Source organism: Marmota monax, unplaced genomic scaffold (assembly GCF_021218885.2).
Source record: "Marmota monax isolate L192 unplaced genomic scaffold, Marmota_monax_Labrador192_F-V1.1 WCK01_AAM20220418_F8-fsc00076, whole genome shotgun sequence".
Taxonomy (NCBI): Eukaryota; Metazoa; Chordata; class Mammalia; order Rodentia; family Sciuridae; genus Marmota; species Marmota monax.
Window position 1 is genome coordinate 1,125,327 of NW_026692843.1, and position 21,020 is coordinate 1,146,346.

A 21,020-nucleotide genomic window follows, 5' to 3' on the forward strand; every position below is an offset into this window, starting at 1 on the left:
TTGAACCCAGGGACACTTAACTACTGAGCTATCCCAGTACTCCTTATTTTTATTTTGAGCTAGGGTCTTGTTAAGTTGCTGAGGCTGACCTTTAACTTAAGATCCTCCTGCCCCAGCCTCCTGAGTCACTGTGATTACAGGCATGCACCACCATGCTTAGTGGCTTTTTTATTTTTGGTGAAAATAAGATTCTTTGGTTAGGTAAAGCTAGTTCCCCTCTCTAGATGGGGATTCAGCATGCATTAGGCTACTGAGAGCTTGGAGAAATCCAGCAGTAAAGAAGTCTTTCTAAATTTGTTTTATTCGTCATCCCCCACATTCCTTCTTTGTCAAGTCTACTTCTTGCTCCTGTTGCACTGTACCCTCCAATCATTTTATATTTCACCACTCCTAGAAAGCACTGGGGTTCTGAAAATGCTGAGAGTCTGACTAGTTGCTTCATTGTAATTCAGGGGCTTGTGTTGATTCCCAAATCACAGTTTTTGTTCCTGGATTGCTCTTTCAAGTTTTTTTTTTTTTTTTTAATATTTATTTTTTAGTTGTTGTTGGATACAGTATTTTATTTTTATGTCATGCTGAGGATCGAACCCAGGACCTTTCACGTGCTAGGCGAGTGCTCCACAGCTGAGCCACTATCCCACCCCATCTTTCAAATTTTAATTTGAATCATGCAAGGTCCTGTTCAAGGTCCTTTTTTCCGTGTAGTCCTCCATCCTTGTTGCAGCTCACAAATATGTATGCCCTACCTCAAAACGTACATGAAATGAAGTGCCTTCTACTTCTGTACCTTTGGAGGTACTTGCTTGTACTGTTCGGTGCTTAGGAGCAGGGACTACATCTTTTTGTCTACTCTGGCACGTGAATGTTGGAATACTTTAATATTGTTGAAGTGATTTATTTATTTATTTATTTATTTATTTTTAAACTTAAAGGGACTGGGGATGTCGTTCAGTTGGTAGAGTGCTTGCCTAGCATGCACAGGGCCCTGGGTTTAATCCCAGCACCACAAAACAAACAAATAAAAACTTGAAATGTAGTTTTGGAATGTAGATAATTTGGTACCCTAGATGTGACCTGAGCCTATTAAGTGCATAAAGTAATAGAATTAACTTAAAAAAATTGAGATAACACAGATGCAGAAATTATGGTATAATCCTACGATGGAGGATAAGCTTTTTTTGTTTTTCTTGGCAGGGCAGGGGCTTACTGGGGATTGAACTCGGGGGCACTCAACTGAGCCAGATCCCCAGTCCTATTTTGCATTTCATTTAGAGTCGGTCTCACTGAGTTGTTTAGTGTCTCTCTTGCTGATGCTGGCTTTCCTCTGGTAATCGTCCTGCCTCAGCCTCCCAAACTGCTGGGATTACAGGTGTGTGCCACTGCGCATGGTGAGGATAAGATTTTTTAGCTTCATTGGGTTATAATTGGGTAAAAATACACATATTTACATATGTGCTTTTTATGGATGTATGTTTTATGGTGTGATGTTTTGGTGTGCGTATATTGAATGGATCTGTCACTTCACACAGTTAACCATTCTTTGTGGGTGTGGTGAATTAAATTTCAAGTATACAGTACTTAATTATTAACTATTGTCACCTTGTATATTAGATCTCCAGAACTTATTCATCTAATAGGAGATGTCTACTTTTAGCATTTTGATTTCTCTCTATTCCTAAGGATTTTCTGGGCTATTTCTCCATAAAATTGTTAACCAAATATGAAAAATGCCTGGGTGGGTGAATTTGAAGATTTTGAGATGTTATGACTTATGGTATAGGCAACATGGCTTGTATGACATTTTGCTTTGGGGAGCTATCCTAGGTACCTGGTTACCCCCTGGCGCATCAGAAGTCTGGATGCAAGAAATCTCTGACCATGACCATGGGAATTCCCCCATGTGGACAGGAAACAGCAACTTCAGATTTGCATCCTTGGTGTCACATGGACAGCCTCAAGCTGCTCCAAATGGCTGATGACAGATCTACAATTAGCTGCTTCTCACACAGGCTTTTGCTCTTTTTGCTGTTCTAGGGTAAAGGGCTGCTGGTATTTACATATTTACCTATGGCTGAAATGCTCCTGTGCAACAATGGGGGCCAGTTAGTGCTTCATATGATTTTTGGCTTATATACCTATGCTGCTTGATGCACTTAATATATTATGAAAATTCAAATTTTTCTTATTTTTAATGGTCAACTAATTAATACTTGAGTCTTTTGAACAAACCTTTAGTGCCTGCTGTGTGCCAGTCACTGCTAGGTGTTGGGACACCAGTGAAAATAGATAAGGTTCCTCCTCTCATTGAGTATGCTTGATAGATCAGTATGGGGCTGATGCTATGATACCATTGTGTGGCCACATTTTGTTTTTAAAGAACTTGGCTAACTGGTCCTTAAAACTATTACCCTGTTACCAAAGGAGTCAGCTAAGTTTGGTGATTGTTCAGCCAGAAATGTGGCTCAGTTGTAGAATGCTTGGTGGCATGTGTAAAGCCCTGGGTCTGACCCCAGCACCACCCCCCAAAAACAGTTTGTTTTTGTACTTTTTAAAAAATATATTTATTTTTTAGTTATAGGTGGACATAATATCTTTATTTTGTTTTTATATGGTGCGGAGGATCCAACCCAGTGCTTCATGCTTGCTAGGCGAATGCTGTATCTCTGAACCACAACCCAGCCCTGGTTTTTGCTTTTAAATCTAAGATCACCTAACCGGTTTACTCAGGCAGTGTGACAACCAGTACACCAGAAAACAATTTGGGTAGAGAGCTATTCAATTATCTGGCTAGTTCTCCCCACATCCCGGTACCACCCCCCTTGTGGTACTAGAGATTGAGCCCAGGATGCTCTGCCACTGATCTACACCCCAACCCTTTTTATTTTTTACTTTGAGATCAGCTTTCACTAAGTTGCTCAGGCTGACCTTAAACTTGTGTCCTTCTGCCTTGGCCTCCCAAGTAACTGCCATTACAGGTAGGTACCACCTGATTAATTTGGCTAGTACTTCAGAGAATTAGAAGCATAGCATCTTGTCAAATCTTTTAGCCTCCTGAACCTCAAAGAGCCTGTCACTCTTCCAGAATCGAATCTTTTAGGCAGTGTGACATGGCAGTGTGAATCTTGGAGTTGAGCCTTTGAATCCTGACTTTACCGCTATATTCCTTGCATCTCTAGCCAAATTAGTTTAAATAATAATGTCTTCATCTGTAAAATTAAGGTAATACCTAGCTTATAGAATTTTAACAAATACTTAAAAATATTTATCAGGGTGCCCCAGACACAGCCAATGAATAGCAAATCTCTGCTCTTGGAATGAAAAATAATCTATCAGATATAATTGGTCAGCTGACAGATTTTTTTTCTCTTATAAATTAATGTAGTTTTCAAACTATTGAATCTTATTAAATATGCCAGCAAATGCTTTTAAAAATATTTTAAACATTTAGGAAGACTCAAGATCAGATCCATAAAATACCATCTTGATTTTAAAATGTACAGTATTTTGCCATTTTCATCTTTTAAAATGAAATTTTGCACATACTTGAAATGTCATTGTACCCCTCCTCACCCCATTCCCATTTTTAATTTTTCTTAAGTATTTTTGTTTATTTGTACTTAGCTTTTGTAGTATCCATATACAAGATGTATTTTGGAGTTTTGAAAATTTGCATGAATGATAGTTCCTATCCTGGAATGAGCCCATCCTCCTTCAACATCACACATGGTTAAGAGATGTGATAGAGGGGCTGGAGTTGTGGCTCAGTGGTAGAGTGCTTGCCTAGCACATGTGAGGCACTAGGTTCAAACCTTAGCACCACATAAAAATAAAAAATATTTAAAAAAATGTGATAGAAGGAAAGGGTAGAAAGAAGAAAGCTACAAATGACTCAGCAGCAGCAAAGTTGTCCAGGGGAGTGGCTAAGCTACGTACCTCTTTTTAATAGATCAGCCTTCATGATGAAAGGAATGGCAGCTGTCTCTACCACTGACCTAAATTCCTAGCCCTTTTTATTTTTGTCTTTTAAGGATGGAAACCGTATAACCTAACCAAAAGTTTTTTTCCTCCAGGAGACTACTAGTGTGTTAATAGTATCCAGTAGTTTGGGTATTAAAAAATATCACATCTCTGTTGTCAATCTGGAGAGCAAACACAACTGAAGTTTCGTGGTGGTTCTCCTTTGACTTCTCCACCTCGGTCTTTGATATGTCTCTGGGTGGCCCATCTTTCACTTGGGAAAGTACTGATTTAAGCCGTTAGGACTAGCTATAGCAGTTTCCTTTCAAAATGGCACCTGGCTAACATTGCTTTGGAACTAGCGCTGGGAGAAATGGAAGCTGCTGCTCTGGTGGCTACAAATACCAATTGGACCCTTGAGTACAAAGGCACTTTCCCCTTGATCAGTTGTGTGTTGTAACAGTGCTTTCATTTTTGAAGGATACCCTCAGAACTTGTCCTGGGTTGTTGTAGGGCACTGGTTTTTTAGTTAGCAAGGGTTTTGTGTCCTGATTGGGAGAGAGAGAGAAAAAAATGAGAAGGTAAAAACTAAACTGATTTATAGAGGACTATAATTCAGACAACATGACTTGTTAGCCTGCTTATTAATATACCTCAGGATTTGGCAACTGGTCTTCAGACTTACTTTAAATGAAAAGCAATTGATTTTATTTTGTTGTTTTATTTTCCTTGAATACACTTCTGGTGGTATGACTCTCCAGATTACCCGAGTTGAATAGAGAAATGGAAAAAGAAATGCGTTACTGACCTTTAATGTAGCAGGGTGTCATTAAGTAATTGAAGGTTCATTTCCCATGGCTTATTTCATTAACTAATTTCCCAAGAAATATTCTTTCACCTCTGACCATATTAGCCAACTATGTGCAGTTAACACAAACCTGAAGAAGCCATACAAATTAGACCCACTGGTCTCCAAAGCACCTAAGTTTGCTTTTCCAATGTTGTAATGAAGTACCTTTCATCCCCTTTTATAGGACTCTGTTATAGGCTATTGCAGTAATTTAAAACCTATGTACCTAGACTCCTGACCTTGTTATAACATCACTTTATAATTCTCAAAATACTTGGCTCTTGAAGATTTTCTTAGCACCAGCCATGTATTCTTAAAGAGCCCAGACAATTTGTCTTCAGTGTTATATTATCCATATCTCCTCAGCTGTTAAGATCTAGCATTACTATTGAGTTGCCTGCGGGGGGGTGGGGGACCCTCCAGCTCTTTGATTATTTCACTGCTCAACATGGCATTCAGTTATTAGCGTTCTCCACTTAAAAACCTTTTCTTGGAAGAATGGCAATATACAACTTCATCAAGCTTCAGATATAGAAGTGGCTCTCTTGCTGGGTTCATTGTTAGTTCATTAAGATTGCTGGTGATGCTGTGGACAATAATGGCTTTCCATATGTAACTCTAGCATAGAGATTATCATGGAAGAAGACAAGCATATGGACAATTAGCCTCTCAACATGTTGCCCTTTGTTGCTGTTCATGAGGTGAATGCTGACCTTCCAGTTTACAGCAGAAGTCTAGAATGGGCATTGGTGTTGAGAACTTGGTACTTGGTGCCTTGGCAGTCTGCTTATTTTATATTTTACTTATACTGATAGAATGTACCATTAAGTGTTAGACTTCTTCACCTTTACTTTGGCTAACATACCACTTCAAAACATCCTGTACTGGCCAAGTGCAGTGCACATGCCTATAATCCCAGCCACTTAGGAGGCTAAGTCAGGAGGAACACAAGTTCCAGGCCAGCTTTGGCAACTTAGTAAGACTCTCTCTAAAATTAGAAGGGCTGGAGGCTGGGCATGGTGGCGCATGCCTGTAATCCCATTGGCTCAGGAGGCTGAGGCAGGAGGAAAAAAACACTTTTTTTTTTTTTTTTTTTTTTAAGTTATAGGTGGACACAGTAATCTTTATTTTTATGTAGTGCTGAGGATTGAACCCAGTGCCTCATGTGTGTTTGGCAAGCGCTCTACCTCTGAGCCACAACCCCAGCGCAAAAAAAACATTCTTTACTTGTGCTGCCAGTCATTACCCAAGCTTTTGCTTTTGACTTACCTAAACTATCAAAGTTAGGGGTAAAATAAATGAGATTTCTCTAACAAAATTTATGGTAAATTGGGAGAAAAAGTGAGATCAGAGAGGATATATTTAATTCCTAAATAGTGAATTCTTTGCAGATATTAACACATTATTAAAGTGATATTTGAGTCTGTACAGTGAACAAGGCTTCTACCTGAGCATGCTTGACTAGTTACTTCTATTACTGAGACTGAAAATTTAATATTTCTAAACATACTTTTTGGTTGAAAACAGATTTACCCAAAACCTCCAATCTGGTGATTTAGAACAACTCTCCATGGACATATGTAGAGTAAATTAGCATTGTTGAATGAATTAAGAAATCAGACTAACTCAAAAATTTAAAATTGAAATTTTAATTGAGTCAAGGCAAAATTTTACTTTGGCCACCAAAATTTCAGAAAATGTTTTCTAATTAGGGAATAATCCCTGAAATAATTAGAACCTAGGGGAGAGGATTACTTTTTCTTTTAGACAGGCAATATTCCTGAACAATTTCAGCTTGTTAATTTACATTGGTTTCTCCCTAACTAGAACTCAATGGAGTGAATGAGAAGAAAAAATATTAGGGAAAGTTATTTCTTTGTCTTTCTTTCGGTACTGGGGATTGAACCCAGGGCTGTTTTGCCACTGGGCTACATCCTAGCCCCTCATTATTTTTTATTTTGAGACAAGGTCTCACTGAAATCTTGAGGGCCTTCCTAAGTCACTGAGGCTGATCTTGAACATATCCTCCCTCCTCAGCCTCCTGAATCGTGGGGATTACCAGGTAGGTATGTGCTACTGTGCCTGGCAGGAAAGTTATTTCTTAATACTTGTTACTGCAAGCATCTGATTGTAGATTTGTAATTAAGGGCACACATGGTTGTAAAAGGTCCTGCTTTTTTGATAACTCGAGAAGAACCTAGCAAGACAGAAAAGATGATGTGTAGGATGGGGTGACAGCTATGCCAAATGTAAGCCTATAGTATTTGTGGGTAGCATTGGCATTATTTTTGTGAGAAAGGGATTAATCTTATTTTTGTTAGCTCTTCAGAAATGTAAAGATGGGGAATTAGAAACTAAAGAAATTAGTTTGAAATAAGCCTCCTCTGACCTACATTAAAAGCCACTGAATGGTGGCGGGTTGTGTCAAGTCCTTGGGCATCCAAAGAATAGAGATCTAAAAGGGTTCTTAGGGCCTCACCTTTTCCTGAATGCTGAGGGCCCCATAGAAACTATGGAGTTATGGCCATTCTTCTGATGGAATCATCCATCACTGTCGATTATTTGCTGGAAAAAAAATATCTTTCCTTCATGAGAACCTTATGATCCTCAGAGATTAAGAAGTCTGGCCAGGCTGAATGACAATGGCCGTGCTATTCAAGGTATTCTCTTGGCCACTGCTCACAGATCTGTAATTTGGGGTTTGTCTTTTTTTTTTCCTCTTTGTTTCTCTCAGTTCTTTTCTTTCTCCCTCCTTTTTTTCTCTTCAATCCACAACCAGATAATAGAAGGCATTTTTTTTAGTGTCTCTTTTTTATTTATTTATTTATTTATTTTAAATTTTTTATTGTTGGCTGTTCAAAACATTACATAGTTCTTGATATATCATATTTCACACTTTGATTCAAGTGGGTTATGAGCTCCCATTTTTACCCCATATACAGATTGCAGAATCACATCAGTTACACATCCATTGATTTACATATTGCCATACTAGTGTCTGTTGTGTTCTGCTGCCTTTCCTATCCTCTACTATCCCCCCTCCCCTCCCCTCCCCTCCCCTCCCCTCCCCTCCCCTCCCCTCCCCTCCCCTCTTCTCTCTCTGCCCCCTCTACTGACATTCATTTGTCCCCCTTGTATTATTTTTCCCTTTCAATAGAAGGCATTTGTGCCAAAGTTGATTTAGGAAAATGTGGCCATTAGCTGGTAGGTTTTGAAACATGCTTGAGACTCCTTTGTGCCATCTGGTTCCAGTGGTGGTGGATGCTATGAGTGTATCAGCCCATTGCGTGCCCGTAAACCAGGGTCTGGGTCTGATCTAGCATATGTATGCCATGAAGTAGCTGGGCCTCTTGAAAATGCTATGACACAGCCTGTTTTCCTTCCTGTATGTTAAAACCCTAAAATGTGGAGTGTGCAGGGATTCTGTCAGGCAGTAGCTTAGGAGATGCTCTTATTCCCACTTCTGGGCTCAGCTCTGGTTACCTGAACATAGGATTTCAAAAGACTATCTGGGGGTACCCCTGGATGTTAAATATGCCTAGTAATAAGATGGCTATTTGAATGATATCTAGATTTTCCAATTTTTAAAGAGAGGATGACAGGGAAATATTCTGGGTTTGTGCCGGCGATAGAACCACCTTGGCCGGTGCTCTATGACTGAACTATATGCCCCCCTTTGAGCTTGTTCTTGAAGCAATTTTTTGTTTTTAACCCTGAAATAAGACTTCATAAAAAAAAAAATTGAGCAGTGATGACAGATTTGGGCTGGTTTTCAGCAGACGTGTTGCTTGGGGGATCATGTTTGAAGACCTTGGGTTACCTTCTGACCACATTTCAGTCATGGCTCTAATCACATCCTCAGCCATTTGAATTATTTAGCATCTTTTTGAAATTACATTTTTTTATTCTAATTATATGACAAAGATATATACCATGAAATATTTATCAGGTAATTATGATTAAAATGTGCAGTCTCCCCAAAGATGTGAATAATCACTTTTGAGTATTCTATATTTAATTAAAGAGTGTGGTGAGCTACTAGGTCAACTTGAGTAAGCCATGAACTACGTTTCCCAGCATCCTCTTCCCTCTCTGGTTCCTGGTTAGAGTTTCCAAAGAGAGAACTGGGAAGGCCAAAGAAAAGTAGTGGCTTTTACTCTTGGATTTCTTTGCGGTCAGGTGCAGTGATGGTTGCAGAGGTACCTTCTGGATTCTCATATGTCCTTACTCTCTTCTCCACCCTGATGCCCAATGGGAGCCCATCACTCACAACCAGATGCTCGTGCAGACCACAGGATGTTGGCTACACAGAGGTGTCTCACCAGCTCTCCTTTGCAGTTCTTTTGGTAGTCGGCCATTACTGCTGATTCTCCTTGCAGACCTTCACTTCCCTTCCTGCTTCCCCCATGGCTGTATAAGTTCGGATTCTTGAAATAAAGCCCTACTCTGTGACCATGGTATCACTCCCATCTGAGCCCTGACACAAGAGTAGGAGAATTAAGAGTCAACCTGAGTCTTTTTTCAAAAGGACTTCCATTCTTTCAGAGCCTTTTGCTTTCAAAATTATGAAAAGCAAGTGCTTATTTAGAGGTGGATGAAGGTGCTAAACCTTTCTGGTTCTGGTCTCTAGGACATAATGAAGTATTTTTTTTCCTGTGAAGATGGCCTTTTTGACTTCTAAAGCTAGTTTTGTTCTAATCCAGACACATTTAGATTTGTGAAGCTTCCAAGTCAATACTGACCACCTGTCTATTTCTGTTGTTTATTTCTTCCACCCTTTAATAAAATCTTTAGGATTTTAGGGCCAGTGGTGGGGTTTTTTTTTATTAGAGGTCTAAGTTTTATCGAGATCAATAATACAGCAAATTCAATTTGTTGACCCCTCACTCAAGAAAAATGCCTTGGTGTGCCAAGCTTACTGGCCATGAAACTGGTCCTTTTGTGGGTCACTTTTGTTTTTCAACAGATTTATTCATTTGTCCATTCATCTGTCTTCTGAGCCTAACCTTGGACATAGCATTAAGTTTGGGAGGGTGGACTGTATAGTAGACTTGCCAATTTGAATGTAGTTACTATGAGTCACTAAGTATGGGATTTGGGGTTATTACTTTTGAGTCTCAGTCTTTAAGTGCTGATACAGACAAAGCCTATTTTGTTGTATTATAAAGATTAGATAACAGTCATAAAGTGATTAGCACAGTGTGTGTATATTATCACTGCACAACTGCTATTATTATTCAAAGACAGGTCACATGTAATCTTTGTCTTAAAGTTTACTGGGATGGGACAGGCATTTAAGTCAGCAAAGTGACTTGAGGCTGGAGGAATGAGAGACATTAATTTGTGCTGGGAGCCATTAGCCAAGTAGGTATGACAATTTCCTTGCCAGCGTACCCCATGTTGCAGTGACATTTAATGTACGTGACCTTGCTCAAGGACCAAGGCAGATTAGGGTGTTCCTGGTTTTACGATAATCGTGTTTAGGGCGTTCCCAGTTTAGGTTCCAGGTTTAAGGTTTAAGATTATTCCTGCTGGGAATAGGGCGTATCCTGCTGCCCGAGTTCCCCTTGAGTTCTCACGGGATTCAGACAGTATATTTTGGAGATAGAAGCCCAGTGGAGGTGGATTTGGGAAGAGAACGTGGATTCCCCCAGAACGTGATTGTAGACGGCTGGTGTGAGTTCGGGAATAAAGAGTTGCTGTTTCAACATTTTAGCTTTGTAAATTAATCAGATGTCTGTAAAAACCAAGATCTTAGACAAGTGTAGCAAACAGAACTAGCCATCTCTTTCTTGTTGAAGAAAAATCCTTCTACAGGATACCATGATGGTCCCATTGATATACTTAATAATTTGTCTTTAAAAAGCCATGGGCTACATTTTTGTGTTGTATCAACATATGCCTTAACTGTTCTTGGTCTTACTGGGGTGCCTCCTTCCTCTAACAATTTATCTTGCTCGGAGGCGAACAACTTCAAACCTTGAGTCAACCATTGTGTCATTTAGAAATAAGCCTGCTTCCCCTGACCTAAGGAGGATGTGAATGAGCAAACACACACATTAGAGCAAGTCCCAAAGTTACCCAAAGTAATGGAACCAGAATTAGAAGGCAGATAGGCAAGGGCCAATCCAGAGGATGGAGGAATTGAAATGCTAATTCCTTCACAACCCTTTCTTCACCCTTATCAAGATAACCTGCCCCTGCTCCAACCTGCAGCTAAGGGAACCTGTCCCAGGGATTTGTCCCTCCCTACAGGAAGTTTTAAATTATGTCCCCTTCCTGCCCAGATCACTCCACCTTGGCCCCTCCAGCCCATCTTCTTCTCAGCTTTGGGCCGTCCCATCGGAGCATCTCCTAGTCCTAATCACCATATGCAGGAAGGAGAAAGATAGGGGCAAGAGAGGAGAACAAAGGAAGCCTAGGACATATAAAAAGATAGAACACCCTCACTTATGGGGATACCAGGAAGGTATGGCCCCCTTCTGCCTCCTGGGAGAAGTCTATGTTACCCCTTTTTAAATAAACCCTACTTTATATGCCTGCCTTGGTGTGCTTCTCTACTGTTGTACCATAACATATGGGGAGCAAAACTGGTGGTGTCAGTAATATCCACTTACCCTATATGTCATTTCTTTTTGAGTCATCACATTTTTGTAATTCTTTCTTCCCCTTTATATATGTAGTCATTTTTCTCTTAAACCTTAAAAGATATTAGAGGTATAGTGGGTGAACATTATGTGGATACATATAAAATTTAAACATACTACATAATCATTGTTATCTCCCAACATATCTCACAGCATATCGTTTACATAGGGGCTTTTCCACTCCTGTGCCAAGTCCTTTCCTTGAGAAGATACCCATAGCCACAGAAGTACACCCATGACACTTTCCCACCCTCAACACCTCTCCATATTTAAGTGAGATGGATACTTGACTCAAGGATATCTGATTTCCTGGGCTGGGGATATGGCTCAAGCGATAGCGCGCTCGCCTGGCATGCGTGCGGCCCGGGTTCGATCCTCAGCACCACATACAAACAAAGATGTTGTGCCCGCCGATAACTAAAAAATAAATATTAAAATTCTCCCTCTCTCTCTCTTTTTCCTGGTTGGATTGAAGATAGTGAACTTGGGTTTTGGGTTTCAAGAAAGATGAGCTGGATCAATTGGAATTCACTTCTGGGGTACTAATTGAGACTGAGTCCATTGGGTGTGGTCTCTATAGCTAGATGGAGGGTTGTGTAGAGTTGGGAGCAAGAGGCGTCAGTACTGATGCACATGCAATCAAATGAGTAAGTAGAGAGGGGATAGAGGTGTGCATCGAGGAGCAGAGACCATGGGACGTCTGAGAAATGGGGATCTTCTGTTGAATTTGGCTTCAATATATGATTTGCAATGACATCTAAGCTGTGTCTTCTATTGCATTTCCTACATACCTCAACTTTGTTGGGGTCTCTGGGGTGCAGTTCTGTAGGCTGGAAATTACTGATACCATTGGCATTTTTTTTTCTGTAGGCATTTTTTTTTTTCTGTTCTGAATTGTATTTAGTAATTGTTCACCAGATATATGCTATCTCATTAAAAACTAGCAGCTTTATTTTTGGTGTTAAAAACCCCACCTGATTATCTTTTTAGTGTGTAAGGATGTTCAGTCTTATGCCTTCAGCACTTGATGTGTGCAGTAGTCCAAAGGCGACCCAGCGGGGGAGGTGTGCTTTCCATGATCTGTGCTGGGAGAAGAGTTTTGTCAAAAACTGGGAATCAACAAGTTCATTTGAGAACTACAGTGTAGCTGATGAAGATTCCCCTCTGAGCATGAATTGAAGTTCAAGGAAGAAAATTGGCATAGCAGAAAAACATCTTGAAATCAGATGACCTTTGGAATGGAAAATTCTAAACCAGACAACCTGTGGCTCAGTTCCTGGCTTTGCCAATGTCTACCTCTATGATCCTGGGCAAGTTTTCTGTGTCCTAGGCTGCAGCTGCCTCATGAGTTAAAAAAAATTAAAAAGGATTAAATGAAAATGTATGTAACATGTCTCATCTAGTTAGAGCTAAATACATGCTAAATAGTTATATATCTATAATAAAAATATGTGTGTGTGTGTGTGTGTGTGTGTGTATATATATATATATAAACATATAAAATATTGGCTATTATATATTCATTTGAAGGTAGTTTTTGATAAAGCCAAAAACAAGTGTAAGTTTCTATTTTTCCTCTTGGGCTATAGGAAACTCTCAGGATAATCATTAAATCTAATATTCTCTTCCTAATTTCCTAATCTGAAAGGAGTTTTATTTCAGGTAGTACATTTTATGACTGTATTCCCCCTAACTCCTATCCTAATCCCAGGATTTTTCTCTCTCTCTCTCTTTTTGTTTTTGTTTTCTGTGCTGGGGATTGAACCCAGGGCCTTGTGCATCCAAGGTAAGCACTCTACCAACTGAGCTATAGCCCCAGCGCCGATCCTAGTCTCTTCAGTAAAGTCTGAACTGCTAAATTGGGAATGGACAACCTACCTCTGGGGATGCCTGCTATGCTGTCTGGTGGAACAGAGTCCCACTGGCCACAGTGAGATGACACCTTACACCGATTAGCATGGCTAATATTAAAAATCCAAAAAGTAACAAGTGCTGGTGAGGATATGGAGAATGCAATCCTGTACATTGTTGGTAGAAATTAAAATGGTGCTGTGGGGATGTGGCTCAAGCGATAGCGTGCTCGCCTGGCATGCGTGCGGCCGGGGTTCAATCCTCAGCACCACATACAAACAAAGATGTTGTGTCCGCCGAAAACTAAAAAATAAATATTAAAAATTCTCTCTCCCTCTCCGTCTCTCTCTCAAAAAAAAAAAAAATGTTGCAGTCTCTATGGAAAACAGTATGGTGGTTCCTCAAAAAATTAAGAATTACCATGTGATTCAGAATTTCCACCCCTAGGCATACACTTAAAATAATTGAAAACAGGGATTTAAAGAAATACTTGTTATGGTTTGGACATGAGGTGTCCCCTGAAAGCTCATGTGCTAGACATGCATGAATGTTCAGAATGAAATGGTTAAATTATGAGAGCTATAACAATCAGTGGATTAATCCATTTGGAAGATTAATTGAAAGGACTGTCTACAGGGTGGGTCAGGAATGGCTGAAGGAAGTAACAGGTCACTGGTGGCACGCCTTTAGGTCTTATATCTTGTCTCTGGTGCCTGCTCTTTCTCTGCCTCCTGGCTGCCATGAGCTGAGCAGCTTTCCTCTGCATGCCCTTCTGCCGTGATGCTCTGCCTTGCCTCAGGCCAGAGCTATGGAGCCAGCCAACCATGGACTCGGTCTCTGAAACTGAACCCAAACTAGGCTCTTCCTTCTCTTCTTTGTTCTTGTCAGATATTGGTCACAATGATGAAAAGCTGACTCACATTCTTTTTTTTTTTTTTTTTTTGGTGTGTGTACCAGGGATTGAATTCAGGGACATTCAACCACAGAGCCACATCCCCAGTCCTATTTTGTATTTTATTTAGAGACAGGGTCTCATGAAGTTGCTTAGTGCCTCACTATTGCTGCGGCTGGCTTTGAACTCATGGTCCTCCTGTCTCAGCTTCCTGAGCCTCTGGGATTAGAGGCCGGTGCCACCATGCCTGGCTCTGACTAACATTCTTGCACAGCTATAGTCATAGTAGCATTATTCATAATAGTCAAAAGGAAACAGCCCAAGTGTCCAACAACAGAAAAATGAATAAACAAAATGTGGTATACACATGTAGTGAAATATTCAGCCTTACAAGGAAATTCTGACACATGATACAACATAGATGAACCTTGAGGATATTATGCTAATGGAATAAGGCAGATGCAGAAAGACAGTACTGCATTCCACTATGTGAGGTATCTAGAGTAATCAGATTCCTAGAAACAAGGTAGAATGGTGGATGCCAGATGATAAAGAGGGGTAATTGTCATGTCCAGGGTTTCAGTTTGGGAAGATGGAAAAGTTCTAGGGATGGATGATAGTAATGGTTGTACAGCTATATGAATTTACTTAATGCCTCTAAACTGTGGCATTAAAAATAATTAAAGTAGTAAATTTTATGTTTTTTAACACACCTGACTTAGCATAGTGTTTAGTATCCTTTCTGAATAAACACTGGCTGCTAAAAAGTGAAAGTCCCTTTGGGATGTGTATTATTTAATCTGGAGATGGTGTCTTCATAACTAGGGATTGTCTGATTTCACTGAATCCATCTGAATTTGCCCAGTATGACTTCTAGAAATACAGAGGAGACTGGCACAATGGTGCATACTCAAATGATACTGAGATGGGATCATTTGAACCCTGGGAGTTTGAGAAGACATGGAATTTTAAAAAAAAATTGGAAGAGAAAATGAAAACATTCTTTCTAATCCTTGATGGATTTCCATTTGAAATTTTCATGAGGCTGGCAGGAGTGTAACTACTTAAACCTGGAGCTTGGGGTAGGGAGAAAAGTGGGTCCTGGGGAGTAAAGTGTGTCCTGCCCTTCCAGATCTGTGATAAAGCTCCTCATCTCAGTGCCGTTACTGCACATGGTGTAATTTTTGTGTCCTGTATGGACCTTGGCCACTTTTAATATCAAGTTAATGTTCACCTTGCAAAAATTATATCGTTTTCTCTTTTTCTCTAGTCTGAAACAATTTAAAACAAGCATTATATTCCTTGAACATGTGGTAACGCATGCATGTGAATCATGTTACATTTTAAGTGTTAGGAATAGTAGGAAGACTGGGTGAGCAATTCAGTTTATTCAGAGTTCTTTCTTGAATCTTTTTGGTAATTGAAATATATTTTGACAAACTACTCATTGCATGTAGATTTTCACATTTCTTATTTATAAGAAAAATGTGTTTATTTTATTGTCCCTAATATTGATTGTTTGATTTTTTTATTGTTCAGTCTTGCTGCATGCAGGATTGTCTCTTTTATTAACCACCTTCCAAAGAACTTTTTTTTTTTTTTTTTTTGGTTTTGTTTTGGTTTTGGTGATCTTCTCTGCTGATGTTTTTCTTTTTCATTGGTTTCTGCTTTTCACCTTCTTTAGGTTTATCCTTAGTTTTTATGGCTTTTTTTTTTTTTTTTTTGGCAGTACTGGGGATTGAACCCATGGTTGCTCTACCCCTGAGCTACACATCCCCAGCCTTTTTTTTTTTTTTTAAGATGATCTCACTAAGATGCCCAGGCTGATGCTGAACTTGAATCTTCCTGCCTTAACCTCCCGAGTATTGGTATTACTGGCATGTACCACCACATCCAGGCTTTTATACCGTTTTTTAAAAAAAATTTTATTATTTAGTTGTAGTTGAATATAATACCTTTATTGTATTTATTTATTGTTATGTGGTGCTGAGGATCCAACCCAGGGCCTGGAACGTGCTGGGTGAGCATTCTACCGCTGAGCCACAACTCCAGCCCCTTATGCCTTCTTGAGTTGAGCACAAAGCTCACTAATTTTCAAATTCCCCAATTTTCAAATATTATTAGAGTTAATTATTTTTATGGTTCAGCAGTTAATTACATGGGTGAGCAGTATTTGGGTTCATTTTTTTATTGTTGAAATATATCTTTTATTAGTTTTTTTTTTTTTAAATAAGAACCACAAAATGTCTTTGTATTCCATATAATGTCTATTTCACTTATACTTTTTTTGGTATGTGTGTGTGGTGCTGGGAATTGAACCAAGAGCCTCATGCATGCCAAGAAAGCTCTCCACCACCGAGCCAAATTCCCATCCTCTCACTTGTACTTTTGCAGGATAGTTTAGCTGGATATAAAATGTTAGATTGGCAGTGCTCTGTACACCTTTTTATTTGTTTTTCCATTTTTTTGTTGGTTCATTATAATTATGCATAATAGTGTGATTCATGGTTACATATTTGTACATACACACAATAAAGAATATAAGTCAATATTAGTCCCCAGTATTTCCCCTTTCCCTTTCATGCTTCTTCTCCCTGGTTCTTTACTCCACTGGTCTCCCTTCTATTTTCATGAGATCCGCCACCACCCACACCTTTTTTTTTTTTCTTCACTTTTTTATTTTCCTCTGTAGTTTCTATATATGATTCTTGACTTTCTGAGTTTGACTTATTTTGCTTAACACAAATGCTTCCAAGTTCCATCTTTTTTTTTGAACATGACATAATTTCATTCTTTATGGCTGAATAAAATTCTTTTGTGTGTGTGTGCCCATATTTTCCTTATCCATTCATACATTGATAAGACACCTAGGCTGGTTCCATAAATTTGTCTATTGTGAATTGTGCAGCTATAAACATGGGTATTTGCATACATTTTTAGCTGTGCTTCCTGATGAGAAGTCTGCTGTGAGCCTAATTATTGTTTCTTTAGAGACAAATTCTTTTCCCTCTGTGTGTTAGTCAGGATTCTCCGGGGAAACAGAACCACTAAGGGGTGTGTGTTTGTGTGTGTGTGTAGTGGGGGGGGGGTAGAGGGAGGGAGAAAGAATTTTGTTTTATGAAACTAGCTCATACAACATGAAGGCTTGATGACTCTAAAATTGGATAGGAAGGCTGGCAGGCTGGAGACTCAGGAGAGTTGCACTTAAGACCAAGCAAAGGTGGTCTGCTGGTGAACCAGGTAGAGCCAGTGTTATGGGGGAAGTCTTTTGGCAGAATTTCCTCCTGCTTGGAAGCTGTCAGGCCTTTGTTCTGGTCTGTTCTTTAACTGATGGGATGAAACTTACCCACTTTATGGAAAGCAGTCTCCTTTACTCAGAGGCCACCAATTGAAATGGAAATCTTGTTTTAAAACACATTCATGGGAAGATCAGAATAATCTTGACCTAATATCTGGATACCCTAGCCACATTGATAAAATTAATAATTACACTCTGGGAGCTATTGAACTTAGGGCTAGGGAGGTCTTTTATATTCTGCAGTGTCACTGTGATTTGTATAGTTGTGGATTTATTTTTATGTATCCCTGCTTGGTACTCAAAATGTAGTACAGATCTTTAGCTCTTGAAGATTTTCAATATATATATTTCTGAGTATTGTTTCTTCCCCACCAGTTGTTCTGGTTCTCCTGCTTGATGAATGTTGAAACCTTATATATCTCCTCTGTTAATTACTCTTTCGTGTTTTAATTTTGTTTTCTCTTCATGCTGTGTTCTGGGTGAGTTCCTTAGAACTCTCTTATAATTACTGATTCTCTATTTGTGACTAGACCACAATTTATTTCACTTACTAATTTTATTTCATTTCTAGGATTTCTGTTTTATTCTTATCTACTTTTTTATGTTTTCTTACTTTTGAAACATCATTTTGGCAATTATTTTTAAATGAACTTCATTTAATTGTGCTCCTTAACCTCTTTAAACATTTTAAACATAAAGTCTTTGGTAGGTGTATCTATAAATTTATTTTTAAAATTTTGTTTATTTTTAATTTTAACTGACACTTAGTGATTGTACATATAAGGTACAGTGTGATGCTTTGATACAGTATGTGTCGAGTAGTGATCAGATTAGAGTATGTAGTGTATCTATCACCTCATTCATGCATCTGTCATTTCTTTGCCATGAGAATGTTCAAAATTCTTCCTTCTAGTTATTGGAAACTATAAATTTAATATGGAATAAATACATGTTTCAGGTTTTTGGGAGGAATACTGGGGATTGAACTCAGGGGCACTCGACCACTGAGCCACCTCCCTAACCCTATTTTTTATTTTATTAGAGACAGGGTCTCACTGAGTTGCTTAGCTCCTTGCTAAATTGCTGAGGCTGGCTTTGAACTTGAGATCCTCCTGCTTCCACCTCCTGAGCCTCTGGGATTACAGGCATGCACCACTGTGTGGGTTTACATGCTTCAAATTTGGTTTTGATGCCTGACCTGTGATTTTGACCTTCGGGCTTTTTTTGAGTTGGAGGTTTTAAATTTTAGTCACTGTTGCTGTTAGGCTTTTTCTCTCTACTCTCTTCTTCCTGTCTTACAGTTGCTGCTGCTTCCTGCTTCCTGCCCCCAGAGATCAGCTGCTCAACTCTACAGAATTGTTTATTTTTTGTTTTAGAGTCTGTTATTTTTGTTTTCTTTCATAACTTAGCTGTCATTGCTATGGTGTTTGGAGCAGAGAGTGATCAAAATGTGATCTTATTGTGTCAGCTCTACTGGCTAACTCATGTGATTGAAACTATTTTTTCTTTACTAATGGTACCATATAGATGTTCTGACTGTAAATAATTGGGAAAATGTAAGGTGTGGTTCAAGCATTTATAGTCTTCTATTTACCTACATTGAGAATATAAACTTCAGATGGCAAAATGAACAAAGGGTTCAAAGTGTTTTTTTTTTTTTTTTTTTTAAATACAAATTTTAGGGCAGATAACTCTTCTCTCAGAGTTGTTCTATCATCATTGCCATTATGGTCACCAGGTCAGGGTGAAGTGTCATTGGTCTTGACAGCTGTTGGCAGGATGACCTTGATGGATCATTTCAAGTTTTGGTGTGAAATGGAGAAAACTAGTGTGAAAACACTTTGGAGCATTAGCAGTGCTATGCCACCCCGAGAGGCATTCCTGGTAATACTCTTGTTAATGCTCAGTGGAGAAGGCAATGTTGTGAGGCCCACGGAAAGCATTCTGAAAAAACAAAGCAATTTTTATGGTTCTGGGAGTGAAACCCAGGGCTTCAGGAGGTGATTACTGTGCTGGAGTCCCAGCTCCAGGAAAGCCTTTCTGAAGCAGGTAGATATGTGTTCTGATTCTGGGTTCCTCTTGTCAGGTGTATGATCTTCATGGGCAAATCAGTTAAGCTGACTCATTTGAGATGAACTCTAAACTATGCAGTAGCTCTCCTACTGTGTCCTTTTTACTTTGTTTCATTTACCTGAGATAGGAGGTTGACTTCCCTTTCCCCCTCATCTGTGAATTTCAGAAGTGCCAAGTTCTGGCTCAGACTTAATGAGTAGACCTAAAAGTCCAGGCACTTTGCCTATCATCAACCCCAGAAGTGATTTCCCATTCCAGAGCTTTATCTCTATGAAGCTGTTTTTATTGCCTAGAAAACTAACTGATTGCCTTTCATTATTTTTTTGATTTCTTGGGTATAGGACCCTAGATCTTGCAAGTGGTTCCCAGAGATATGATAAGGGTTCAGGGGGGCAGAGGAATAGATCTGGAATAGATCAGATTCAACTACTTCTGCCTTCCCACACCCCCATCTCCGAGCATCCCAAGGGCAGGACTCTGTCATTTCTTCCTCTTACCATCCTTCATGTGTGCTGGACCAGGAAGGAGTATATGGAACATTTGAGGGTGTGGTAAGTAAGAATATCATCACTACCTTGCTGGGAGCTCTGTTGCCTTTGACTGGTCTGAGCTTCCTCATTGCTAAAATGAGGGTTTGCAGTCGATAATGACTAAAAGTCTGCAGCTGAGGAAATGGCACTTTTGTTGCTCCAGCTAGCTGTACCTGACCCAGGGAAGGTCCTGGTCCTTGTGTGAGATCGTGGGTGGGCAGCTCCTTGGATCTCAGGGCAGGATACTCAGAATGATACTGTGGTTTCTTCCCTGTCTCTTGTTTCTTCTTAAGATTTTTGTTTTTTAAATTGGTGCATTATAACTACACATAATAGTGGGACTCTTTATGCCATATTTGTACATGAACATAATATAATTTGATCAATCTCATTCTGGTTTCTTCTTTAAAGTGACCTCTTTAGACTTTTCTTGGGTCATCTGTTAAGAATCTGACCAATTCCAATTCCTTTCTAAATTTCACTTGCTCTAAAGTCAAGAAATGAAGCCATGGGTATTTGTGTCCTTTCCTCTTCTAGTTCCCTGGGTGAATGAATTAGTATTCTGGAAGATGAGATGCTTATATTAAATTCACTGCTTTTATGCTAAATCTTGACAAATATTAAGAGCAAAAAGAAAAGAGGGAGGGTATCCCAAGCCTGGAAGCTTTTGAGTGGTTAGAAAATCACTGCATTAAGCCACAATAAACATCAATCTGCAGGTATGTTATAATTTTATTTTTTTAAGAGAACATCGAATGGCTGTAACTGCTTTTGTATTGGAGCAGGGAAGCTGTACCCGAACTTGAAAATCTTTCATCTTTTATCCTTAATACATACTCATAAGTACATCACAGGCTTGAGGAAGTACAATTAAGAAGGGGGCAATCCTTTTTTCAAGTCCTCAGGTTTAATTTTCCTGATT

At 39.3% G+C, this 21,020-nt stretch overlaps 1 protein-coding gene across 1 annotated transcript in view; it reads left to right on the forward strand.

Annotated features, from left to right (window-relative positions):
- Positions 1-21,020, forward strand: part of Bub3 (BUB3 mitotic checkpoint protein) — a 65,866-nt gene that overhangs the window by 12,909 nt on the left and 31,937 nt on the right. The gene's annotated exons all lie outside the window — the stretch shown is intronic.